Below are 27,394 nucleotides of genomic sequence, written 5' to 3'. Positions count from 1 at the left end.
TCAGAGAGATGAGGTGGCTTGTCCAAAAATCAGACAACTTGTAAGAAAAAGATGAAAAATGACACTTTAACCTTAAATCTGTGTCGTTTCCATTCAACTATGCTGACTCTTCCAGTTGGTTGTTTGATTTTATTTATAAAATACTTTGTGTGTGTGTGTGCACCTGTGTGTGTGCTATGTGGCTCAGTCAGTTAAGCATCTGCCTTCAGCTCAGGTCACGATGTTGGGTTTCTGGGATTGAGCCCCACATCCAGCTCCCTGCTCAGTGGGGAGCCTGCTTCTCCGTCTGCCTCTGCGGCCTCTCCTGCTTGTGCTCCCTCTGTCTTTCTCTGACAAATAAATAAGTGAAAATCTTTTAAAAATGTTATTTTTATATACTGTTTTAGAAGTACATCTCTGTATATGAAATAGAGTTCGGTGCTTGGATTTTTGTTGTTCTGTTCGAATTCTCTTAGTTTCCAGGACTATGAAAGTAGGTTCCTGAATTGAATAGAGACAAAGCTTAAATGCATAAAAAATAAGGGATGGTTTAATCAAGTGTGTTCTGCTCAATGGTTTACTTTGCAAACATTAAATGGGATGGCTATGTCTCAAACATTATAGGTGAGAGTTTAAATTGTTATGGTTCCTCCAGGCAATGTGAAAATACATATCAAAACTGCAAATGAATATGCTTTTTTTTCTAACAGTTCTCGCTTGAGAAAGTTGTTCTATAGAAGTATAGATCATGGATGTATGAAATTATTCAAGCAGCATTTTTTTTTCTAGTAAAATACTGGAAATAACTTGAATCCTTCTAATCAATCTGTACCAGCACTAATTGACTTTGTCTTATTTGGAAGGTGATCAGATATATTTTATAAAAGATTTAAAATGACACGTGGGAAGGTCCTTCTCATCTAGTACGGTCTAGTTGGGGTATACTAATCTTTCTATATAAAGACAGCCAACCATCAAAACCATCACATGATAAAGACTGAGTGTGGAATCAACCTTATGTTAGGATGAGGAGGAAGTGTGGGCTTGAGGGACTCAGAAGTCTTCAGGAGAATTTCATTTAAGTTAGGGAAGGGTTTAGATAGGACCAGAGGATTGCGGGAGCCAGGCAGGAGGCTCTCTTCACAGAGGCAGAGTCTGGAATGAGCAAGGCAGACTGGGGGCAAAGAGGACCTCCTTGGTGGAGAGGGGAAGATGAGCTTACAGAGTGACTCGGTGGTAAGACCAGAATGGTGAGTTGGGGCGAAACTGAGGAGGACGTTGGACGCCAAGATAAAGATCTGGAATTTTGTTTAGGTGTTTGAGCCAGGGGCAACATGCACAAAACAGTGTTTGGGAGAGCGTAATTTGGCTACCTGATACCAAATGGATTGTAGCTGAGTGTGTCTGAGGTTAGCAGACTCCTGGAGACCTCAAGCAGGAGTCCAGGGACCGGGAAAGGAGGCCCAAGCTAGGTTGGGAGCCGGAAAAGTAGAAAAAGGAAGCAGACACTAAGGTGTTACTCCTTCACCTACCCTGCCTGGACTTGATTTTGACATTCCCCTGGCAAGTCATAATTACCGGGACAGTTATTATCTTGGGTTTTACAGGTGTATAACACAGGCGATTGTGTAAGGATCTGAGGGTTACGGACCCAGCGTTCAGCTGCACGACTGGCTCTTTGTCTGAAGACTGTTAGGGATTGAAAACTAACATGGAACATGTTAGGCACCTAGCTTGCTGCTCAGAAAAACCATAAACACAAGTCCACTTCCCGAAAGCCAAGACTACAGGGTAAAAGTAGTTTTTAAGAGGTATTTTTCTAGTATTCAATCACAACTTTAACTGAGGTTTTCTTTTCTTTTCTTTTTTTTAAAGATTTCATTTATTTATTTGAGAGAGAGTAAGCTAGAGAGAGCATGAGCAGGGGCAGAAGGAAAGGGAGAAGCAGACTCCCCACAGAATAGGGAGCCCAACACAGGGCTCGATCCCAAGATCATGACCTGAGCCGAAGGCAGACACTTAACAGACTGAGCCCTCGAGGCGTCCCTAATGTTTCCATTTAAAAAGGGGGTTGCTAAAAGAACCTGTAGCTCTTAAAAAATTAAGTAGATTTTGAGTACAATCATGTAAAGAAGTCCATGCTTCATCGTTAGCTATTGGAAACTGCCTCCTGACAGTAACATCACACACTGCTCCTCCTAAAAGCATTGTATCTGTTTTAAGTGTGACGCCTGAGAGGACACCCCCCAGCAGGGGCACAGGGGATGTGGTGGGGGAGGGTGCAGAATGGCAAAGTCGCTTTTCTGCTTCTGAGTAGTTACAGTATTTTACAAGCAGGTTAGGGCTTGTAACGAAAAGACTCCTGCAGACATTTCGTACACCCCAGAGACGCACAGCTCCCACCTGCTCCCAACTATTAGAGGACAACAGACAAAAATGCTAGTGAGGGAAACAGAGGCGGGAGAGTGATAGTAAAAGTCTTCCTTGATCTGACAGATCACTTCTCCAGGGTGACTCCCCAGTAGAGCCTGGTGTGTTTCATTGAGCAAACTGTGTCCTCTAGGCTTCAGTTTCCTTAGATCTGAGTGAGGATGTTGCGATCAAACAAAATAAGATACATATAGCATTCCTTCACACACTGTGGCCATCTCTAAGCTTTTAGCAATTACTGGCTATTGTTCTTCTCCACTTGGCACCCCAAAAATCTAAAAATGACCTTGTACTTTTCCTTGACTCTTAAGTTATTTACTTGCTTGACCCATGGCCCCTACTAAGAGGTGCACTCCTTGAAGGTAAGGTGCTTAATTAACAGTTACTTTAGAGACTCCTGGGTAGCTCAGTGGGTTAAGCATCTGCCCTTGGCTCACGTCATCACCCCAGGATCTAGGAATCGAGTCCCACATTGGGCTCTTTGCTCACTCACAGAGAGGAGTCTGCTTGTCCCTCTGCCTGCCACGCTCTCTCTGACAAATAAAATCTTTTTAAAAGAAATTATTTTAATTGTTTTTCTTCCCTGCTGAAAAAAATAATATATTACTATGGTGTTGGGGGTGGGGGGCAACAACTAAAACTCTCCCTTCATCTCAACCCTAAAGACAATCATTGTAGACTCCTTTAGATATTCTAAAGGGTTGGGACAACACTGAGGCCCCATTACGGTAAAGGGCCAGAAGGTAAATACTTTTGGCTTTGTGCCCATAGGGTCTCTGTCACAACAACCGAGCTTTATCCTTCTAGCGGGGAAGTAGCCACACACAGGACCTAAACACATGGGCGTGGCTCTCTTCCAGTAACACTTCATTTATTAAAGCGGGCTTCAGCCCGATCTGGCCCCAGGACAATCGTTTGCTGCCTCCTGATCTAGAAGACTGCTTGCTCTCTGATAGAAATATAATGTGAACCACACACACAATTGTGCATTTTCTCATCGATATATTAAAAACAATTTTTTAAAAAGTAAAATCAATTTCAATAGTATGTTTTATCAAACCCAGTATATCCAAAATGTTATCACTTCAACATATGATCAAGATAAATAATTATTGGGGCGCCGGGGTGGTTCAGTCAGTTGAGCATCTGACTCATGATTTCGGCTCAGGCCGTGATCTCAGGGTCGTGGGATCGAGCCCTGTGTGGTGTGAGCCTCTGTGCTCAGTGGGGAGTCTGCTTGTCCTTCTCTCTCTGCTTCTCCTCCTGCTCCTGATCTGTCTCTCTCTCAAATAAAAACCTTTAAAAATAAACAAATATTAAATAACTATGGAAATATTTTGCATTCCTGTTTTTGTACTAAGCCTTTGAAATTTGCTGTGGATTTTGTACTTACAGCACATCTCAGTTCCAACTAGTCCCACTCCAAGTTTCATGGCTACCATGTGGACAGCTCATGAATCTAGACAGCCTTTGTATGTATATAATTACATATATTTAAGAAAATAAAATTAGTATGATATATAAGCTTTTTTTCACTGAGTAATCTTTCTGGATGATCTTTCCTTATCTTCCATAAAGATTAATCTTTTTATAGAACTATCATAAGATCCAGCAATTCCAGTTCTGGATATTTATTAAGAAGAAAATGAAGGGACACCTGGATGGCTCAGTCGGTTGTGGGGCTGCTTTGGGCTCAGGTCATGATCTCAGGGGCCTGGGATCAAGTCACGTGTTGGGCTCCTTGCTCAGTGGGGAGCCTACTTCTCCCTCTGCCAGTCCTTCCCTACTTCTTTGTGCGCTCTCTCTGAGAAATAAATAAAATCTTTAAAAATAAATAAAAAGGAAAAAGAAAATGAAAACACTAATTTGAAAAGATATATGCACCCTCATGTTCATTATAACATTATTTACAATAGTCAAGCTATGAAAGCAAACTGTTAATCAGTTGATGAATGGCTAAAGAAATTGTGTATATACACAATGGAATATTACTCAGTCATAAGGAGAATGAAATCTCACCATTTTTTTAAAAGATTTTATTTTATTTATTTATTTTTAAGATTTTATTTATTTATTTGACAGACAGAGATCACAAGTAGGCAGAGAGGAAGGCAGAGAGAGAGGCGGAAGCAGGATCCCCACTGAGCAGAAAGCCCGATGCAGGGCTCGATCCCAGAACCCTGGGATCATGACCTGAGCCGAAGGCAGAGGCTTTAACCCACTGAGCCACCCAGGCGCCCCTAAAGATTTTATTTGAGAGAGGGAGAATGAGAGAGAGCACACGAGTGGGGAGGAGAGGGAGAAGCAGGCTCCCAAGAACAGGGAGCCCGACACCGGGTTAGATCCCAGGACCCCGGGATCACAATCTGAGCTGAAGGCAGACGCCCAACCGACGGAGCCACCCAGATGCCCCCTAATTTTGAATTGGTATTTAAAATAGTTCAAGAATTGTCCTTTTACATAATAGTGTTGGCACCTGTCGGGTATATCTTTAAAGTAAATTCTTGGGAGTTGAACTGCTAAATTGAAGGCTCTGATGACATTTAACTTTCAGTAGCGGTTGCCGGGCAGGAAAGCTGTTGTTCTATCCTGTTTTTCTCTGTCTCTGGCATGTCGGCATTCAGTGAATAATTGTTAACTGAAGGGATATGTTAAAATCTCACACCATTGAGAGAGAGAGAAAGAGAGAGGGCAGAGGGAGAGGGATATTATGGCATAAAGTGGGAACAGTCAGTTGCACATTAGGGAGACAAGCGGAAACACGCTGACCTGGTATAAGGACCGGCGTTTGTGTAAAATTCAGTTAAGCTCCTCAGAACTCAGCCCAATTCCTCTGTCTTAGAAAGTCTCCAAGCCTTGGGACTTGGGCTCTGGGACTGTAGGTTTCACTGGGGAACTATTCCCTGCGTTTGCAGGCCAGTGCGAACCCCAGTCTCCCTGTGGTGGACAGGACAGAGTTTCTAGTTGAGGGTAGGGGGTGAGGGTGGGAGGTGGTTAAAGGTGCTACTTCCTCCCAGGAGTGTTGGGAAAACCCCAGCTCTTCAGGGATGGGACACGTTCCCGACATTGTGGAGTCCCCTCTGGAAATCTCTCATGCCAAACCCACTCCCCTTCTGGAATGAGAGGAGGCTGAACAAGCTGGTACCAAGGAGAAAATGAGGTTCCACCCTCCAATGGCCAAGGGCAGGCCCAGAAAATTTACGAAAACCTGAATTTATCTTGAGATCTTCCCTGTCCCCCTTCCTGCTAAGAATTCTCCTCTGGCCTGTCTCCCAAAGCAGCCCTCCGGCCACACTCACAGCTCTGCCTGGCCTGCCTGCCCCCACCCAGGCTCCCTTGCTCTCTGGTTCATCCAACCCTCCTCCCCACCCCGATGGGCAACCGCATCCTAAAACCTGCCCTCCGTAGCCGTCTGGAAGGCAGAGTCCAGCTTCTTTGTCTCCCCAGGGGCTCGCATGGTGCCTGACACACAGTTGGCACTTAATAAATGTTAGTTGAATAAAAAGACGAAATAGTCTCTAGACTTTTTAGTTTGCCGTCCATGGCATTTGGCCTTCTGTATGGAATAACTCACTGCACAAGCGTTGATCAGGCACCAGCCATATGCCCAGCCATATGCCAGGCATGGGGACAGGTGAAAACATAGGGGTTCCAAGTGCACGGAGCTCATGATCTTGGATCCTTTTTTGATTGTGTCTGACACTCCATGGCTCCCCGGACACCCACAGATTGTTCTGTCCTGTTATTTACTCACACAAATTTGTTTGAGCACCCATTCTGTTCTAGCACCATGCTATGTCCGTACTCTTTCATTCTATGTCCAAGACTCCTCCAAGGAAGGTAACACTAGCCCCATTTTATACACAAAGAAAATGAGATGAAATGATTCCATCAGTCTGCATATGCCCAGGAGTGAGCGGGACCAGCGATCCACACCAGGCGGGCTGTGCTCAAGGGCCACACCCTGTTTGTCCGGCCGCCCCGCAGCCTGGCTGGGAAGCAGTGGGCCCCTCAGGGAGGTGGGAAGAGCCCCTGGAGACTAGCGGGAAATCCCTATATGCAGGGGTGGGGGGGGTGGCCAAGGGCTGCTCTTTTTGCCTGGGACACCAGGCAGCAGGACAGGGAGAGACACCCCGGAATATACTGAAAGTCACCGATGGAACAGTTCCTTCAATTGCTTCTCTTTTCATCCCTAAACCTTGGGGCTCAGCTTCTGACTGTAACTTCTTCTACTTCTTTTTTTTTTCTTAAAGATTTTATTTATTTACTTGACAGAGAGAGAGCAAGAGAGGGGACACAAGCAGGGGGAGTGGGAGAGGGAGAAGCAGGCTTCCCGGGGAGCAGGGAGTGGGGCTCAGATCCCAGGACCCTGGGATCATGACCTGAGCCGAAGACAAATGCTTAACAACTTCTAATGACACACTTTGTCTTTAGGTCTTTACTCCAAGTTTCTGAGGGGACGCTCCCAGCTGGGAAGGCAGTTGGTTGTAGGGCGGCAGGACAGGGATCCAAAGAGCCTCAGCTCACTTTCCAGGTGATATTGGTCTTTTATTTTGTAAAGCAAAGTGAAAGTCAGTGGTGCTATGGCTGGTTGGGGGCTGTCCTCAGAGGGCACGCTGCGCTGCGCCATTCAGGAGGGAGAGGCAACCGATCTGCTCCTAGGCCTTTGCCCAGCACACAGAGGCCCAGCAGCCCCACAGGCCTCCTGCTCCCACACTTCTCACAGCTGCCAAAACGCCTCCCTCCCAAGGCCATGCTTTCAGGAGCAAAGGAAAGAAAAACAAGAGTAAGTCATTTTGATAAAATAAGACCTAATGGATCCAGGGAAAATTATTGTAATCAGAGCCACAGGCATGGCACCGGCCAGGAGGGGAAAAAAAAAATCTGTAAAATAATGTTCACATTATCCTCTTTTTCTCCCCCCTCCCCAAAGTTCTGCTTTGAGTGGTGTACTTTTAAACATCCTGAAGATGTTTAAAATCCTGCCAGAGGCAGGAACACAGAAGGGAAATATTCCTGCCTATAAACAAAGGGGAAAGTTTCATGCAAGGGACTGAGAATTTTGAGACTTAACTTGGAATTGGCAGTGGGAAAATGTAATGCTCTGGAAATAATGATCCCAGCATTAGGTCACTTGGGCAACGCAGCCGTCCTGCACAGCCTTAAAATGTGGCCTCAGCCTCTTCCCAACGTGAAGCTACAGGAAGGACGGGTCAACTCCTTTGTTCAGTGGTCAGTGGTCTCTGATGTTTGCAAGGACCTGGGAGAGAGTCAAAGTGAAAACACAGCTCCCCGGAGCTTCATACCACCTCACGTGAGCAGTGGGGAGACGTGTGTTGCCGGAGTAACTACAAGGTCGGGGGTGGTAGTGATGGGGAAGCCCCGGGACTGTCTCTCAGCCTGCTGGGCTGCTCCCCGGCAACCTCACGGATGGAACTCCCCTCTGCATGTGCTCAAGGGCCTCCCTGCTCCTTCCCACAGCACAGTCCTCTCCCACCAGCACGTGGATCTGGGTTTGGACCCCCGCTCTCCCGGATTATGGAGGAAGGAAGAAGAGGTGCAGAACCCAGGAAACTGGCCCTGGGAAGCTACGAGCTGGAGACCATACAGCACTTTCTGCAGCTGGTCCCTCATTCATTCTTCCCCAGCTACATCCGGAAAGCCCAGCACGTCACTTACGCTCAGTGATGGGGGTGCTGGCTGTGCTTTCCTGCCTCGAAGTCAGGGCAAGAGGTCTGAGAGTGACCCACCTACATTCTCGAAATCATCTGTTTCCACCTTCCATCTCTTTGCGTGATTGCTGCTGTTTTCTAGGGAGGAAACCGGGCCCCCAAGGGACTGATTTGCCCAATCACAGAGAGCTGGCTTGAGGCTGAGGCTTCCAAATCAGAGTCTGTGGCATCCTCTGTTCTAGAATGCCACATCCTCCCCATTCCAGCCCTACCCCCACCTCTCTGCTTCCAGTTCGTCCTGATCATGAGGTCCTGAGTAAGAAGGTGTAACATGTTCAACTATAATCCAGCATCTCTGCTCCCAGATATTTGCCTGTGGGAGAGAACACTCCTGCCCTCCAAAAAGCTTGGACATGAATTTTTCTGCACCTTTATTCCTAATAATAAAAAACTGAAAGTGGGCACCTGGGTGGCTCAGGCGGTTAGGCCTTCCGCTCAGATCATGATCCTGGGGTCCTGGGAGTGAGCCGCATGTCAGGCAGGGAGCTGGCTTCTCCCTCTCCCTGTGCCTGCCACTCCCCCTGCTCATGTTCTTTCTGTCAAATAAATAAAAATCTAAAACAAAACAAAACAAAACTGAAAGCCGGTGTTCATTGACAGACGACAACACAAACCGGGGTAGGTCCATGCCTTCGAATGTTGTTCATCAATAAAAAGGAGCAAATTGTTGATGTTATCCCAGATGTTATGCTGAGGGAGAGAAGCCAGACACAAGTACCTGGTGTATGATTCTGCTTATATAAAGTTCTAGAACAGGCTAAGCTGGAAATCAGATCTGTGTTTGCTTGTAGGGGCTGGAAGGATAGGGAAATGGAAGAGGTTGGGGAGGAGATTAACTGGGAACGGGCATGAGGGAACTATTTGGGATGATGAAAATGTTCCATGCCTTGGCAGGGGTCTGGATTACATGGGTACGTACATTTGCTGAAACTGATCAGTCAGTATAGTTAAGATCCGTGCACTTCAGAACTATAAGTTATGTCTAAATTTAAAAATAGGAAAAGAGGTAGGTAGTATGTGATTGTTGCAAAAGTTTATAAAGACGTAATGAAACAAGCAAAAACTTTTCTTACATCCAAATCTCATACTTCCGGGCTAACTGCTATCATTACATTATGTAACCTTCCAGAGACTCTTTCTGGGCAAAAGTGAGCTCCCCCTGCCCCTGTGTCCCATGACAATGTGTCCAGCTGAAGGAAGGCCTTCCAGCGAAAAGACTGAAACGGGTTATTTCTGAGTGTCAAACTGTTTCATGTTAAAGATGGTTTTTCCCCAGTCAAGAAATGGGCAGAGGTCATGAACAGACATTTCTGTAAAGAAGACATCCAGATGGCCAACAGACACGTGAAAAAGTGCTCCACATCACTCAGCATCAGGGAAATACAAATCAAAACCACAATGAGATACCACCTCACACCAGTCAGAATGGCTAAAATTAACAAGTCAGGAAATCACAGATGCTGGCGAGGATGCGGAGAAAGGGGAACCCTCCTACACTGTTGGTGGGAATGCAAGCTGGTGCAGCCACTCTGGAAAACAGCATGGAGTTTCCTCAAAAAGTTGAAAATAGAACTACCCTATGACCCAGCAATTGCACTACTGGGTATTTACCCTAAAGATACAAACGTAGTGATCCGAAGGGGCATGTACACCCCAATGTTTATAGCAGCAATGTCCACAATAGCCAAACTATGGAGAGAATCTAGATGTCCATCAACAGATGAATGGATAAAGAAGATGTGGTATACACACACACACACACACACACACACACACACACAATGGAATACTATGCAGCCATCAAAAGAAATGAAATCTTGCCATTTGCGACTATGTGGATGGAACTAGAGGGTATCATGCTTATCAAAATAAGTCAATCGGAGAAAGACAATTATCATATGATCTCCCTGATATGAGGAAGTGGAGATGCAATGTGGGGGGCGTGTGGGTAGGAAAAGAATAAATGAAACAAGATGGGATCTGGAGGGGGACAAACCATAAGAGACTCTTAATGTCACAAAACAAACTGAGGGGGGCCGGGAGGGAGGGGTGTAGGGAGAGGGTGGTTAGGTTATGGACATTGGGGAGGGTATGTGCTATGGTGAGTGCTGTGAGGTGTCAACCTGGTACTTCATGGACTAATAATACATTATATATTTATTTAAATTTTTTTTTTAATTTAAAAAAAAAGATGGTTTTTCCATGTTATCTTGCTTAGAAACAGTTTGTGGATACCATGAAAACATAAAAGAATGTCTTGGTGACATCGTGTTTTTCAAAATGGTTTTTCTTTTGGGGTACCTGGTGGCTCAGTCGGTTAAGTGTCTGCCTTTGGCTCAGGTCATGATCCTGCAGTCCTGGGATCCAGCCCCATGATAGGCTTCCTGCTCAGCCAGGAGTCTGGCCCCCCACGCCCCCCCAGCCCCTCGCCTCCACCTGTGACCACTCACATGCTCTCTCTCAAATAAATAATCTAAAAAAAAAAAAGTTTTTCTCTTCAGGGAGCCGCATTCTCTTAACCCTCCTACCACTGGTCCCAGACTCCCCTGGCCTCATCCTAGTCTCACGCTCTTCTGACCTCTTAGGTGGTGCTCTTTAACACCTTCTGCCTTTTTTTTTTTTTTTTTTTTAATATTTATTTGTTTGAGGGCGTTTGGGTGACTCAGTCGTTAAGCAGCTGCCTTTGGTTCAGGTCATGATCCCAGCGTCCTGGGACTGAGTCCCACATCAGGCTCTCTGCTCGGCAGGAAGCCTGCTTCTCCCTCTCCCATTACCCCTGCTTGTGGTCCCTCTCACGCTTTGTCTCTCTCTGTCAAATACATAAATAAAATCTTAAAAAAAAAAAGATTTATTTATTTGAGAGCAAGCGAGCCAGCAGGAGGAGGGGCAGAGGGAGAGGGAGAGAGAAACTTCAGCAGACTTCTGCACTGAGTGTGGAGTCTATCTCAGAACCTGATCCCATGACCCTGAGGTCATGAGCTAAGCTGAAACCAAGAGCCGGAAGCTTAATGGACTGTGCCACCCAGGCGCCTGCCTCTTTGCCATTTCAACTATGCAAAACACAGTCATTTCCATGGGCTTGAGCCCACCCCCCACCCCCCGGGTGCGTGGAGAAAGTGCTCCTCTTTCATAGTCTAGATGTGTGCTTTCCCAAGTGTGAGGACCCCTTCTTAAAGTCTAAACGCCCCAGAGAAATTCCCTATGACACTTAATATTTATTGAATGAGAAAGCTCATGGAAAGGAAAAGCTATTGACTAAATAGATTTGCATTTTATCAATGACGACAGCGTTTAAATGCATTAAAATAATAATACTAATAAGCAGCTAATATTTCTCGTGTACTTGTTATGTGCCAGGTATTTTGCTAAGTCCCCTATACAAATTGTCTATAATTCACCCCCCAACCCCATAGGTAGAAATCACTATCACCCCGCGGCATACATAAGGAAACTGAGGCTCAGATAATGTAACTTGCTCAAGTTCATACTGCCAGGAAACAGGCTGAGAACCGAGCAGGCCCCTTGATCTTGCCTCCTTTATTGACTTACTCTGTGCACAATGCTGGTGTGCCTAGGAATTCCCTAGCCCCGGGTTACGCTGGGGGCCTCCTAGGAGCGGAGGGAATCAGGAGGGAGGCACAGGCTATGCGGGGCACTAAGGCAGGTGCATTGTGCTTAGCCTGGACTCGAGGGCCGACGTGTTTGCTAGCCCGGGCCCTTCCTGAATCCAGCCTCATTCAACCCCCTGAGCAAGCCGTGACCGAGTTGGCATCTGTCCGGTCTGGCTTGTCCCCGGGTCCCCAGAGGCTGGAGGGGTTAACAGTTGAGAACCTGTTTGCAGACCATTAGAAACAATAATCACCTTGCCAGTAACCTGATCTACTTCCAAAGAAGGGTCTCGGTTTTAGCAAACAGATTAAGTGGCCCCGTGAAGTGGAGGGCGCGCCCTCATCAGCTGCCTAGACGGCATTTCTTCTGGGCCCTTGGAATTTGTGCGGCGATCAAGCCAGGCCCAAGGGCCATCTCTGGACTCACACCCTTCTGGCTGCTTCTTCCCCTGGAATTCTGAAAACTCTGAACTTCCTCTGGATCTGACACAAGCCCCCACGGGTCTGTTTTCCAGGCCCAGCCATGGGAGCAAGCAACTCTAATGAAGGCCCCGAGATCGCGTGTGTGCACTGAGTCCTCAAGGTGCGCCCCCCCCCCCCCCCCCCCCGGCCCCCCCCCCTCCGCCGTGGTCTTCCCTGGTTGGTGTGTCCCCTCCTCCCCCACTCTGCCCAACCCCAACAGAGTCTTAGCGCCCTGATGCCTCCCATTCCAGCGGAGAGACAGAGGGACAGCTGTGTGCAAGAGCCCGCACTGTTGGTTAAACCTTCAGGAATTTGGCAAGCGAGCGGTTAAACGTGGCCATCATTAACAACGAAATAAACCTATAATTACATAAATTATATTTAAAACAAAGGTAATAAGTACTCGAAAGCCATCACTTGCTAATTGCTTTCTTATGTTTCGTTGGTGTCTGTGTTTTGGGGTTATTCACGTGGGTTGTGTTGGAATAGCGGACATTCTGTGCTGCAGTGTGCTACCCGACGCGCGTCCAGGCCCTCCGTTTCCAGACAGCGTGTTGGTCCCTTGAGATCGGCCACAGCGGGGGTGTTGACGCCACAGAAATGGGCAAATGTACAAATCAGGGCTTGCGTTTCCCCCACGGCCTCTCCTCCCTCGAGAGCTGGTGGTTAAACATTCACCAGCGTCCCTGGGCTGAGAGAGGGTGACTAACTCGGCAAGGTCACAAGCCTGCCCCTGGACCCGAAGCTCACCGCCATGCTGCTCTACCTCTTAAAAAATAATAAACATTCTTCAGCACGTTAATTGCAAGAAAATAAAAGGGTTGAAGGAGGATTAACGATTAAAGATGAAAAAACGTAAAAACGTAATATCCCACAATCACAATATGTACCTTATTTGGATTCTGATTAAAATAAACTGTAAAAAAAAAAAAATGATGGCATGCATGAGGCACTTGGAAATTTGGGCCCTGACTACACAGTTGATGATATCCATGAATTATCCTGACTTTTTGGGTGTGATAACATCATCATTTTTTTAGAACACTGAGCATTTCAGATGAAATGACATGCGAGGCAAGATTAACTTTAGTAATAATAAAAAAAGGGGCACCTGGGTGGCTCAGTGGGTTAAAGCCTCTGCCTTCCGCTCAGGCCATGATCTCAGGGTCCTGGGATCAAGCCCTGCATCCGGCTCTCTGCTCAGAGGGGAGCCTGCTTCCTCCTCTCTCTCTGCCTGCCTCTCTGCCTACTTGTGATCTCTGTCAAATAAATAAAATCTTTAAAAAATAATAATAATAATAAAGTGAGTGCCTTATAGACTAGTGGTTCTCCATATGTGGTTCCCAGACCATCAGCATTGGGGAAAATGCAAATTCTCCCTCCCACTCCAGACCTACTGACTCAGAAATTCAGTGTTAACAAGCCCCCAGGGTGACTCTGAGGCCAAGTCCAGTTAGAACGACTGGTTTAGATGAAACAAGATTCACCTTGAGTTGATGATCATTTAGACTGGGTGACACGTGGAGGGGATGGGGAGTCGTATGCACAGGCAACATCTTCTCTAAAAGTTTAAAGAATTAATAGACACAGGGAGCATAGGTCTGACGGGGAGGGGTCAGGGTTGCACGAGACTAATGGATTCTCTCGGATGCCTTCACCGGGTCGCATTGATAGGCGCGCCTTTATTGTCTTTTGAATTAAAAATACAGGTTAATGGGTGCGTGGGCTCAGGGCTTGAAGCTGCCTCCTGCGGGCCCTCCTCCATCCAACCCCGGCTCCTCGGGTGTCTCCCACCTGTCCCGCCCCTTCATTTGAAGCTGTCTTGTTAATAAGGTTTGATCCTGAAATTTCAGATCTCTCAGCGGAGCAGCTATTTTACTTTTCAACTTCCACCTAAAGCTGTGTGACTTGAAAATCGCCCCCCTCTAGGCCTGCTTTATCAGCTACAGACGTGATGCAATTAATTAACTATATGCAGCCTCTGACCGTGCGCGCTGCTTAACTCCCAGCCCATTGTAGCTCTGGTTTACTTAGCAGATAGGGCCTAAGAGCTTGTGACTGTTTACCTCCCTCTGGAGGGCCTGTCCTGGGCAGACGAATTCATTAGTTGGTGTTTGCCAAGCGGCAGGAAACTGCCCCCCACCCCCGCCCCAAAAGCATTAGGTGAGTTTTTATTTTTATTTATTTATTTTCTGTGTAAAACGTTCCGAGAAACTGAGCTTACATCCAAGTTAACGTTGCTGTCTACGCTGCTCCGCTTGCAAACTCCTCCGTCCTCCCCCCACCCCACCCCCAGCCTCCCTTTCCTCCAGCCCACTTTTTTTCCTGTCTCTCATTTCCGCTATTTCTCCAACTGGAAAACTCTTTGGATTTTGTCCCAGAGGATGGAAAAGGTCTGCCTGTCCATTAGATGGGATATTTGAGGATTTTTAGTCTTTTTGGTTTAAATACCAAATGCCTCCCAAATCCTCGGCTTCCTGGTACTCTCCCACCCGCCCCGCCTCCAGGAAACTGTCCTTTCCTCCGCCCCCCCCCCACTTTACCTTTCCTCTTTCCCTTCCCTCCCCTCTATTCTTTTTAAAAAACAGTCCTGTTGAGGCTTTGTCAAGAAATAAGCACATTTTTTTCCCTAGGAACTGTGCTTCCCAAAACTCTGGAGAAGGACAGAGAGAAGGAGTGGCCATTTTCTTGCACACATGGGTGCAGAAGCAGAAGGGGGGCGGAGGACGTTTGGGAGCAGGGAGGACGTTTGAACTCTGCCTCACCTTTCTCAATTATTACTCCTAGAACAGGATTTCTTAAGTGCACTCTATAGGGCGCTGGCGGTAGAATGCAGTTTCCTGGGTCACACTCCAAGCCAATTGAATCAGTTTCTGGGAATGGATTCTGGGCATCTGTATTTCTTTTTCCTTTTTATTTTTATTTTTTTTAAGATTTTATTTGGGGTGCCTGTGTGGCTCCGTGGGTTAAAGTCTCTGCCTTTGGCTTGGGTCATGATCCCAGGGTCCTCAGATCGAGCCCCGCATTGGGCTCTCTGCTCAGCGGGGAGCCTGCTTCCCTCTCTCTCTCTCTCTCTCTGCCTGCCTCTCTGCCTACTTGTGATCTCTCTCTGTCGAATAAAGAAATAAAATCTTTAAAAAAATTTAAAAAGATTTTATTTCTTTATTTGACAGAGATCACAAGTAGGCAGAGAGGCAAGCAGAGAGAGAGGAGGGAAGGGGAGCTCGATCCCAGGACCCTGAGATCATGACCCGAGCCAAAGGCAGAGGCTTACCCCACGGAGCCACCCAGGCGGCCTGGGCATCTGTATTTCTAACAAGCTCCTCAGACCACGTGGGTTTTCACTGACCTTTGAGAACCCGGATCCAGAGGGGAAGGCTGGGGGGTTCTGTTTACCGAATGCTTTCTGGATATCACGTTCTGCACAAGGGAGAGAAATAGCTTGGCTTTTTGAAAGGGCAAACTCCAGGTACCCTTTTAAAGAAATGAGTATTTTGTTATTTTGTATTCATGGTATTTACTGGGTGTTTGGTATATGCCAGATGCTTTATAATCCGCACAACCACTCCCTATCTGTATTCTTGTTGTACCCATTTTACAGATGAGGAGAGATGTGGAAGAGGTAAAATAGTTTGCCTACCTCACGCCAATAACCTGTGGTGTCTTTCGACTCCTGTATTTCCGGCTCAAGGCTGAGTTGTCCCCTCCCAAGCCGAACTGCTGTGGCCCTATTTCCCACATGGGAAGCTGAAACTCACGACTTCACAGGTATGTTTTTATTTTTACTGACAATCGTTCGTAATACTCGCGATCTGAAAGGTCTTCTATCCTGGGCATGCGTTAGCCTGTTCTCCACCTTGTAGCATGTCCTTCCGGTCAGACATGGCGGCAGGCCTGGGCCCTCACTGCTGAGCTGCCTGGCAGGAGACTCCAGCCTTCCTCCCCTGACACTGGGGAGTTATGGACCTATTTTAAAGTTATTCCATGACAAAAGTTAATCACAAGTTCCCATTTACTCCCCCCACCCCCATTCTCCTCAGAAGCAAGTTCTGTGATCAGTGTAGGGTGATTCCTTGGAGACCTTTCCCCGGCTTGTGCACGTACGATAGATTTCTTTTTCTTAACATAAGTGGAAAGGTATTGTGTACAGCAACCTTTTTCACATCTTGACTTATCATAGACTTCTTTCTTTGCGTCCCTCGTTCTTCTAAAAATTGTTTCTTAATTTCTTAAAGGCTTTATTTATTTTATATATTATACACACACACAGAGAGAGAGAGAGATGGAGAGAGAGCACGAGTGATGGGGAGAGTCACCCAGGTGTCCTGCATTTTTTTAAAAAAAGATTTTATTTATTTATTTGAGAGAGAGTGAATGAGAGAGAGAGTGAGCACAAGCAGGGAGAGAGAGAGGGAGAAGCAGATTTTCCAATGAGCAGGGACCCGGACAAGGGGCTCGATCCCAGGACCTTGGGATCATGACCTGAGCCGAAGGCAAGATGCTCAACCGACTGAGCCACCCAGGCGCCCCACCCCTCCCCTGCATTTTTAATAGTAAAGGCACACTCAAGAAGTTCAATGACAGGGGTGCCTGGGTGGCTCAGTGGGTTGAGCCTCTGCCTTCGGCTCGGGCCCTGATCTCAGGGTCCTGGAATCGAGTCCCGCATCGGGCTCTCTGCTCGGCGGGGAGCCTGCTTCCTCCTCTCTCTGCCTGTCTCTCTGCCTACTTGTGATCTCTGTCTGTCAAATAAATAAATAAAATCTTAAAAAAAAAAAGTTCAATGACAGGAGGAGAAAGAAGGGTATTTTTAAGGCATAATTAGAAAAAAGAAGGATGATGGTGGGTTGTTTTTTGTTTGTTTATTTTGTTCTGAGGGAGAAAGAGAGCAAGGGAGGAGGGGCAGAGAGAGACCTTAAGCAGGGTCCATGCCGAGTGTGGAGCCCCACTTGGAGCTCAGTCTTACCACCTGGAGACTATGATCTGAGCCGAAATTAGGGGTTGGACGCTTAACCGACTGAACCACCGAGGTGCCCCTAAAGATTTTATTTTTTTAAGTAATCTCTACACCCAACATGGGGCTCGAACTTACTGGAGATCAAGAGTCGCACACTCCCCTGACTGAGCCAGCCAGGTGCCCCTAGAATGATAGTGATTTTTGAATCCAAGTTTGGAAATAACTCTTTTTTTAAATTGTGGTTAAATATCCATAACATAAAATTGGCCATTTTAACCATTTTTAGGTGTCCAGTTCAGTGACATCAAGCACATTCACATTCAATCACTGCCCCCTCCATCTCCAGAGCTCTTTCATTTTCCCTCCCCGCATTCTGCACTCATAACAGTGAAACAGGAGCTCCACCTCCCCCCCCCCCCCCCCGCCCCGCCTGGCACCAAACCAACCCCACCCCGTCCCACCTCTGCCCTGGCAACCACTCTTCTACTTTGTCTCCCTGAATTTGATTGCTCTGGGTCCTCCTCTGAGTGGGATCACGTGGCATGTGCCTTTCTGTGTCAGTAAATTGCACTTAGCATCATGTCTGCAAGGATCATCCCTGTGGTAGCATATGTCAGAATTTTCTCCCTTTTTAAGGCTCTCAGTCCCTGGTATGTATACACCACATTTTGCTTTCCCCTCTTCTATCAACCGTTCCCACCTTTGGGCTGTTGTGACTGATGTAACCATGAACCTGGGTGTGCAAAGGTCTGCTGGAGTCCTGGCTATCATTTCTTCCGTCGGTACCCACCTGTGGAACTGCTGGATCATAGGCGATCTCGTCCTCGCTCGTTCCTTCTAAGACCACATCCCATTCCACTGTATCTTTCCTGTGTTTACTGGCAACTTAAATTCACTTTTCTATACACTGCCCACAGGTATGAATTTTAATGGGATTTTAGACAATCTTTATGTAATTTGGATGTTTATTCTTTTATCTGTTATACACCTGGCAGAATTTTCACATTTAAAAACATCGTTCTACATCCTTCCAGATCCGAACACTTGTCCTTATCTCTGATTATTTAAGAACTATTTATTGATGAGAATTTTTATTATTTTAAAGATAAGAGCACACAGGTGGCCATCTGGACGAAGACCAGGCCTGCCTCACGGAAGGTGCTCGGTAAATGTTTACTGAACGACTGAATTACTTTTGGACAGCTTATGGTTCCATCAGTTTCTTTTTAAGGATTCACTGCAACCCATCCGATCCAGAAGCTCAATGAAATCCTTCATGATGACTCCTAGCACAGCTCTCCTTAAGTTAAACCAGTTCTACCAGGCTCGGGGGGCGGGGGGGAAAAACTATTAAGCCAAATTGCTATGAAAGTCACAGATCATTCAAGTTTCTGATACTTGAAAAGCACGGCAGGGAGTCGGTCCTGGGGTGGGCTTTGTCAAAATGAGGATAGTTAGTGATCAAATAACCCGTAGACTAGAAAAGCGTGGAAAAGGGACCGTAGCTCTTCACACAGCCCTCCTGCCTCTTCTCCAGAAAAGATTGGTATAGGCTTAATATGTACCAAATAATTTGCCGAACACTGCACATCTGTTCTTTAATCTTTAACATAATCCTGCAGCGGAATCGTAAACATGCACGTTTGACAAATGTGGGGTAGGGGGGCTTTGCTCAGGAAGGCTGAGTCACTGGCTGGAGAGCTCGTGGTCAGGAGTGGAGCTGGGAATTCATCCCTGTGCCTTTGGTGGCAGGTGCTGAGGTCTTGACCATTTTTTCATCTGTGTCCATGGTACTCCAAGACCGGACCAGGGTTCCTACTGGGAACCATGGCCAAGAGTGGGCGACCTTGCCGGGAGACATGCATGGAACAGGAGCAGGAAGATTTGCTCGTGCCCCTTGGCAGGCTGTGGAATGCAGGTTGGGGTGACTCTCTCCGTGGACCTCAGAGGGCCACAGCTTCCCTGGCTGACCCCTTCCCCCTACTGAGACTGCTTCCCTGAGAGGCTGCCAGGTTCCTGGGGTCGGAGGGGCCTCCAGGATGCAGCATGAACGCTCCAACTTGTCATCCCTGGGGAATGGCTCTGCTCGTCTGTGGGGTGACGCTGCTTCCCAACCATAGCCCTTAGAGATCCCTGCCTTTTGATCCTGAGCACGCAGGGAGTTTGCGACTCCCAGCTTCATACAGGGGTATGTTTGCTCTTGTATTGCTTCTGAACTTTGTTTCCTGTCGCACCAGACAAACGGTGACATCTCCAGGGCCAGAGGCTCTTCTCAAATATAGCACTGGACCCAGGTACTGACTGATAAAGTGTGTTTTCAGTGGACAACATTTCGGAGCCTCTGAGACCTTAGCGTCCACTGCAAATAAGTGGTATGAACAACTGTTCTCAGAGAAGAGAAGAAAGATTGAATTTTAGATTTCCGGAAAGAATGCCATGTGCCTGTTTGTGAATGCCATCAGTCAGACTTTAAGGGGAGACCCCCCCCTCAAAGTTCCTGCTGGTCTTTCCCTCGTGCTCATCCCAACATCCGGTCTTAAGTGTAGCTCTTTTCTAGAATTGCCGGCTCTGGGGCCTATTAAGTAGGAAGCACCCCTAGAGAACCTGGTGAGAGTGGAGGCAGCCAAAGTGAGAAGAGGACCCCCATTTTACTTGAAGGCATGAGAAAGTAATCTCTCCTTTGGATGACAATTTAAAATAACATTTGGAATTATCATTCCTACAGGGATATTGTCTTTTCTTGCAAGAGTGTGGATCATTTTATTTATTTATTTTTATTTTTTAATTTTTTTTAAAAGATTTTATTTATTTATTTGACAGAGAGAGACCACAAGTAGGCAGAGAGGCAGGCAGAGAGAGAGGAGGAAGCAGGCTCCCCGCAGAGCAGAAGGCCCGATGTGGGGCTCGATCCCAGGACCCCGGGACCATGACCTGAGCCGAACCATGACCTGAGCCGAAGGCAGAGGCTTTAACCCACTGAGCCACCCAGGCGCCCCAAGAGTGTGGATCATTTTAAATGCCAAGACACTGTGGGCTCACTGGTCTGTGATTCACCTGCACCTTCCTGATTCCCCACCGCCCAGATCTGCTGTGAGTTCTACTCCCCCAGCTGCTCTCATCTTTGAAATTGTCCCCGGGGGAGCTGCCATTACCTGCATCAATTACAGAGTCTTCCCTGAAAGAAACAATGCTCCTTGTAGATGGAAGCCTTTCTCTCTCCCTCTCTCTCACTTCTCTCTCTCCCACTCTCTTCCTCTCTCCCTGCTTTACTTGAAGTCTTTAACACACCAGCCGTCAGATGACCCTGCACTGGTTCACACCCAGACTGTGACCTTGGCCTTGTAGGCTCCTCCGCGGAGAGCCCTAACTAATGTTAACTGGAATCCTTTGACAACTTGGGAGGAAAGGAATGTAGACTCGTCTTCTTGCCCTGGGTAACCATCACAGAATCCCTTGCCTGGGCTGGGCATTCCCCTCCCACCTAGGTGTGGAAGGCTTCTCTTTCTCATTTTGGGGTAAGACCACATGTGGCTACTCCAGGGAACCCCACATCATGGTTGTCAGCAGAACGTGCATAGACAGAAGTTGGTGGTTTCCATCGAGGGAGACAGAAAAGCCTGTTTCCCCTTTCATTGGAAATCTTCCCCCTGAAGTGCTCAAAGACTATCATTTGCACAGATGTCCTTCTGCACAGACTTGCTCCTTGGCCACGGCAGGGACTGAGAGCATGAGGGAAGGCTGTGCTGTCCAAGCGACAGCTTCAGCCACCAGTGGCTGTTGAAATTTATACTATTTGAAATGAAATAAGGTTAAACATTCCTATTGGTAGTTGCATTGGCTATGACAGTTCAAGTGCTGGTGGCATCCATACGGGCCTCAGGACACTCCTCGCATTGCAGCAAGTCCAACTGGACCGCAGTACTCTAAGGCACGCCACTTACCAGAGGCTGCCCTACTGGTCCCAGCGGGGGTGACCTGCGCTGTGGTCCTGAGGGGCCCGCGTGACGCCGGAGTGAGGAGTGTCACCGTGAGAATGCACACCGAGCACGGTGTGGTCACTAGAGTAAAAACTTAATGATACTTTCAATCAATGTATTTCTTTCTCTCTCTCTTTTATTTTATTTTTTTAAAGATTTTTATTTATTTATTTGACAGACAGAGATCACAAGTAGGCAGAGAGGCAGGCAGAGAGAGAGAGGGGGAGGCAGGCTCCCTGCTGAGCAGAGAGCCCAATGCGGGGCTTGATCCCAGGACCCTGGGATCATGACCTGAGCCGAAGGCAGAGGCTTTAACCCACTGAGCTACCCAGGCGCCCCTCAACGTGTATTTCTTAAATACAGCACTTCATTTAAGGTTGCGCAAATGAGCATGGGAAATCCTGACACATTTCTGTTGCCTTGGAGTTCATTCATAATTTACATTGACTGAAATGGCCTGGAAAGAGGGCTAAAGACAAGAGAAGTGACAGAGGGACACGGAAGAGATACGTGGCGGTGAGCTTGGTGAGGGGACTCTGACTGGACAGCATGTGGGGTGTGAGGTGTGGACATGAACTCTGGAACTCATGGTCTTCAAGCTCTAAGTCCAAGTGGGCTGTCGTCCACTGACCACTCTTACGCCTCCTCCTTGGAAGGTTCTGAAATCCTGGGCTCCCGTTACCCCTCCCAGAGCACAAGGCTGAGGGTGGAGGGCGAGTGCCACCAGCTCCTCACCCAGAATACTTTCAGGGCACACTTTACCCTTCTTGCCCTCCTCCAGGTCTGGGGGACCTGAACCAGCCCCCCTCTCTACCCTAGAAGCAAGCCCTTAGGAGGCTCCATCCTCCTTTGCTCAAGCCTCCCTGGGACTTGCATTTCCTGACCTGCGTGTGTGTGACATGGCATGGGCCACTATCAGAGAATTTCACTTCTCATTTCCTGACTGAATCAGGACGTGTCCTTTTTGCAGGGGAGGGAGGTGAGGGAACCAAGACATCCACCCAGAGCCCAGAATAGTCCCCACGGCACAGCAGGGAGAGAGGAAGGAAGAACTAGCACGAGGGCACCGTGGGCAGCTCTTCTGCCCAGCAGACAGCGGGGAAGGAAGCCAGTGTGTGTTCAGTGCCAGGACTCCTCCCTCTGGATAGGATCTCTCTTCTAACCCTGCCACACTCGTCACAGCACCTTAGGGCCAGCTTAGTAGCCCCTCGACACACACACACACACACACACGCACACACACGTACACACGCACAGTGAGCTGGCCCAGGTCTACAGCCACCTGCCCCTGGCCGCTCCCATCACTGGGGATGTGGATTAGAACTCTGGTCTTCAAGTTCCTGGACATCCCTCCCACCAACCCTTCCATCCCAGGTAAATGCTTGGGAACAGCCCCTGGTTTTTTCCACTTCAAACACGGAAAAGCCAAAAAGAGGAGGCAGACTGGTTAGACAGTCCTGGGTAAATTCTGAAGGCTTCGTTTCTAAGTGGGGGGGGGGGGGTTGCGGGGGGAGGCGATTTTATTGAAACCTTGCATGGAGCGGAGGTCTTCATTAGCTTATTTAAAATACATTAATCGGAGTCTGGTCTGACCCGGGGCAAGGCAAAGGGGAGGCCGATTTAATGCCTTTGAAGGGAAATAACAAGCACGAATCCCAGAGTGAAGTAGGTACAAGTTATGAGTTGACTGCGTCTGGCTTCGTTGTTCCAAGAAAACTGTTAAAAAGTAGTAACCCGTGAATGTGCTAGTTCCCTGGCAAGTCCGACTGGGTGAGTCTTTGCACATTCTAGAAAATGTGGTGTGGGCTAGGTGGGAGATGAAAGGGAGAGAGAGGGGGAGGGAGGGAGGGAGAGACTGTGAATATGAATGCGAATGAACTTGGGCATTCAGAAGACCAGCCTAACTTTAGGGGGGCTTCTTTGTCTCAGAGAACTTTCCTTGTCCCTCAGCTCTTGTAAGCACAGAACACTTCTGAAGGTTTTAGGGATCAGTGAGGGGGAAGAGAGGGAGGAAAAGCCAGTGGGGGGGTTGTATGATCCGCCCCAGAGCATTCTAGCGCGGGAGTGAAGGCTGCTTTCCCAGGTCGGTCCTGGGTTTAAACTGGGATCTGAATTTTACAAGCAGAAAGGGCTCTGGACGTGAGTTTGGCTGACAGGAAAAGTCCACAGCCCGTGGGCCCTGGATGGAAGGGCTGGGCCTCTGGGGGCATCTCCCCGGCTGCAAAAAGGACTGGGCTGCCTGGAAGGCCCTTGAAACAAATAAAACAGTGACTCTAAAATGTACCCATATGCCACGTTCTTACAGAAAAATACCCTCTGTAATTAGTTACAAGCTTCAGAGAACAAAATCCAATTTACCTGTCAAAGAGAAAGGCTGAGCTGCACCCCTCCCAGGCTGCTGGGGCGGGTGGGGGGGGGCCGGAGTAGGGGGGGACACGGCTCGCAGGCCCTTCCCTCCCCATAGCCCCTGCTTTTCTCCCCCCGCCCCCTTCACTTGTGAGGACTGGAAAAAAAATAGGAAAGTTAGAGAAATCTTCTAAAGACACACGGTGTTCCAAGCACAATCAGGCCACTAATTACTGTTAAGCCCGAGCCCCTTTTTGTGTTCCAGGTTGGGGGGGGTGGTTCAGCGTGTGGCAACCACTCAGGTCTTTCATGAGTTCAGGCTAACTCCTGAATAGCAGATTTTTTCCCTTCTCTTTTCAACGTTCGCTTGCTGCCCTCCCTTCTTTTCCTAGGGCCTTCATCTTCAACTTCACATTCTCCTTCTGTTCTTTCTCTCTCTCTCTCTCTCTCTCTCTCTCTCTCTCTTTTGTGTGTGTGTGTGTGTGTGTGTGTGTGCTTTTTCCCCCCTCCCCCCACCACCTCCCCTTTATTCTTTTTGCTTTTCTGATAGCATTTTTCTTCTGGCGTGGTGTTTTAAGTCTCTAAATGAAACTTGACTGCCCCCACGGCCGGCTGGAGAAGCACAAAGGCCTCCCATTCCACTGGCTACAGTAACGCCATTGTGTGTCCTAACAATGCACTAATTGGTGGTGACAATTGTGGGGCTGGGAGGAAGAGGGGGGGCGCTCTTTTCCAATCAGTGGGCCACCAGGATAAAAGGAGAGGAGAATGAGGAGGAGGACGGGAGGCCCCAGGTTCCTGGTGAGAGGAGGGGGGACAGATCTGCAGAGGGGGCACACTACTTGGGGCTCGTGTTGGGCTTTCTAAATTAAAAATACAAATGAAGGAGAAAATAATTGTTATGGGAAAAAAGTAGACTTTGCCTCAGACAACTTCAGGGTCCTGGTGGAAGAGTGGGGGACAAACCCCCCTCAGGTCAACTGTGGGAAGGAAAATGAGCTGCCCCCACATCTCTGTCCAGTGTTCCAGCGTTTCCACTAATGGATGGAAAAGTGGGAGAGGCAGGTGAGAGAAGGCTCTGGGGGAAGCTCCGCATGGGATGGTCGAAAGGTAGGTGTTGAGGCTGCTGTGTGATTACCTCCCGTTTCCACCACATTTCTCAGCGAGGGGAGGAAACCAGAAAGGGAGAAGGCTGAGCCATTTGCCTACTGGTGCATTAGATTCTCACAAAGTCCGGGAGCTCTGGATGGAGACTCTGACCTTTAAACTGGTCCAGAAGCGGAGTTGGCCAGGATTGTAGCCCAGAACACAATGGTTGCCAAATGATGCTGCTGGAGAAGGCGCGAGAGGCCCCAAGGTGTCCCCCAGAGCTTGCAGGAGCCTCCCAGACACCTGGCTCCTGCCAACACCCTTCCTTTGCACAGAATGACTCACCTTCTGACACCAACGTCAAACATACCCTCTCCCGGAAGCTCCTCCTGGCCAGGTGGGGCCGGCCCACGCCCTCTTTCATGCTCTCGCCCTGCACCCTGAAAACCACAGGGCCTGACCTCTAGTCCTCTTTTCTGTGTGTGCCAGGCCCAGGGCTAAGTGCCCTTATCCACATCATTTCACCTAAACCTCCCAACAGCCCCAGAACTGGGGAATGATTTTATTCCATTGAGAAGGCAATGGGGAAACTGAGGCCTCTTAGCCTCCGTAAGAGGTTGACGCTGTCACCCAGCGTCAAAGCAGAGAGTCCAGGAGTCTATCTAATTGTTGCAACAACTGCGCTGGCTCCCAGGCCTTATTTGCTTCCATGCTCTCCTCCCCCGGCCCAACACCTCCCCCCCGACCCGCCACACTGGTCCCTGGAGGGTGGAGCCTGTGTCTTTGGTGTCTTTGCACCCCCAGTACCCAACACCGTGCATGGCATACACAGGAGGCCTCCAGAAAGGTTTGCTGACTGAAGGGGGAGGCAAGGAGGGCTGAATTTTTGGCGGACCTCCTCGAGGTTCCCTTGGGTCTCAGACTTCAGCCTGCATCAGAATCTCCTGAGTGGAAGGTTGCTCCAACACAGAGCCCTGGGGCCCAACCACGCCCCGCCCCCAGTCCAGGCAGAGCCCGAGAACTGCCTTCCTAAGGGCTTTCAGCTGCTGCTGCTGGTCCAGCTGGACAAGGGCTGCCCCAGCTCCAGCGTGTGTGATGCTAACTCTGCCACCGGGAATCCATTCCTTCCATTATCTTGGTCTTTTTGTGGCTGGAGACCAGAAGTTTTATTAGGGAGAAACTGAAGTTGAGAAGTTTTGATTATAATAATCTTGGGCTTCTGCCTGCTTTAAATAACGACCTTATCAAGTAGCCATTTATATCTGATGACAAAAACAAAAATAAAAAAGCCATGTGCTTAACCAACCACACTGCAGATAGCGGCATTTCCAAGAAATCCGGACTGAGGCTTTTATTGGGAGTGGGCCTCCTCACACGGCCCATCTCTCCCACGGGTGTTTTGTGCCTTTAAATTGTTTTTCCCCTGGTCTCTTATGCTTTAGAGCGAAATGCTCATCCAAGGGAGAATGGAAGGAGGAGATTTGAGCTCTTGTCTTTTTGGTGAGGGCATCAAGGGGTCAGGTGAGGTTTGAGGACCAGAGTGTCAGGTCAGCCCAGGAGCCAGAGTCTTGGGTCTCAGCATGTGCTGGGAAACCACAGATGGGGACCCTCTGCCACCCCTACAAGTCAAGGGTTCTTTCCAAACCAACCCTTTTCCTTGAGCTCATCGTTTCAGTTAGTCCGTTCCTCAGACCCTTGGTAAGCCACTAGCATTGCGTTGGGGATCACCTTCCGAACACAGAGGACAGGGATGGTGGCTCCTGACAGGTTTGTGCTTGTGTGTTCACGCTGCAGCCTCGGCTGGGAGCCTTGGCTGGGATAGGATGGCAAATGGACCTTGGAAGGGGACAAATTGTGATGAGCCGTTGTGTGGGAAAGGCATTGAGTGAGAAACCAGCTCTGGCTGACTTGAGGAGAGAAGCCATTGTTGCATAGTTGATAGAATTTAAGGAATAAAAACCGCCAGGTCTTTGGAAGAGCAGAGTTCAAGGCAGTTTCAAGGGAGTTGGATAAACAGAAAGCCCTTTTAGTGGTTGTCATCCGCAGGCACACTCAGCTCCTGTCAAGTTCACACTCCGGCTGGCCCAGCTCAGGCTCCGGGTCCCAACAGTCAGACTCTGACCGGCCACCGGGATGACCTGGAACGGAGAGTATTTTTCTCTGAAGGAAGACGGGGACACCCGTGCCTTAAAGAAGGTGGAAGCGAGGCACCTGGCTGGCTCAGTCGGTAGAACGTGTGACTTTTGATCTCGGGGTTTGTGAGTCTGAGCCCCACATTGGGTGTAGAGACTACTTTAAAAAAAGAATAAAATCTTAAAAAAAAAAAAAAAAGGCAGAAGGGAAGCTGAGGAGGAACCAGAGCCTTTTACAATTATCAAGCCTTGGGGCGGGGGCACTTCACGATCTTATCTTTATTTTGTAAAAGCTTTACTGTTTGAACAAACAAAACAACAAAAGATGTTTTTGAGATAATAAGATGAATTCGATTTGAAACAGTATCAGATACCAAGAAAACATTGTTAATTTTTTAGGTGTATAATGGCAGGTAGGCTCTGTAGAAAAAAATACACTTCTTTTTTCTCTTCTCTTCTTTTCTTTTCCCCTGCCCTCCCTGCCTACCTCCCTCTCCTCTTGTCTTTTCTTTCTTCCTTTCTTTCTCTCTCTCTTTTCCTTCCTTCCTTCCTTCCTTCCTTCCTTCCTTATTTAGAGAGAGTAGGAGAGAATCTGAAGCAGACTCCCTGCCGAGCACAGAGTCTGACTCCATGTAGGCCCAAGATCTTGACCCCAGCCAAAATCAAGAGTCAGATGCTCAACTGA

Source organism: Lontra canadensis, unplaced genomic scaffold, assembly GCF_010015895.1.
Source record: "Lontra canadensis isolate GAN:19392208 unplaced genomic scaffold, GSC_riverotter_1.0 scaffold18, whole genome shotgun sequence".
Classification (NCBI taxonomy): Eukaryota; Metazoa; Chordata; class Mammalia; order Carnivora; family Mustelidae; genus Lontra; species Lontra canadensis.
Note: the sequence above shows the minus strand (reverse complement) of the source record.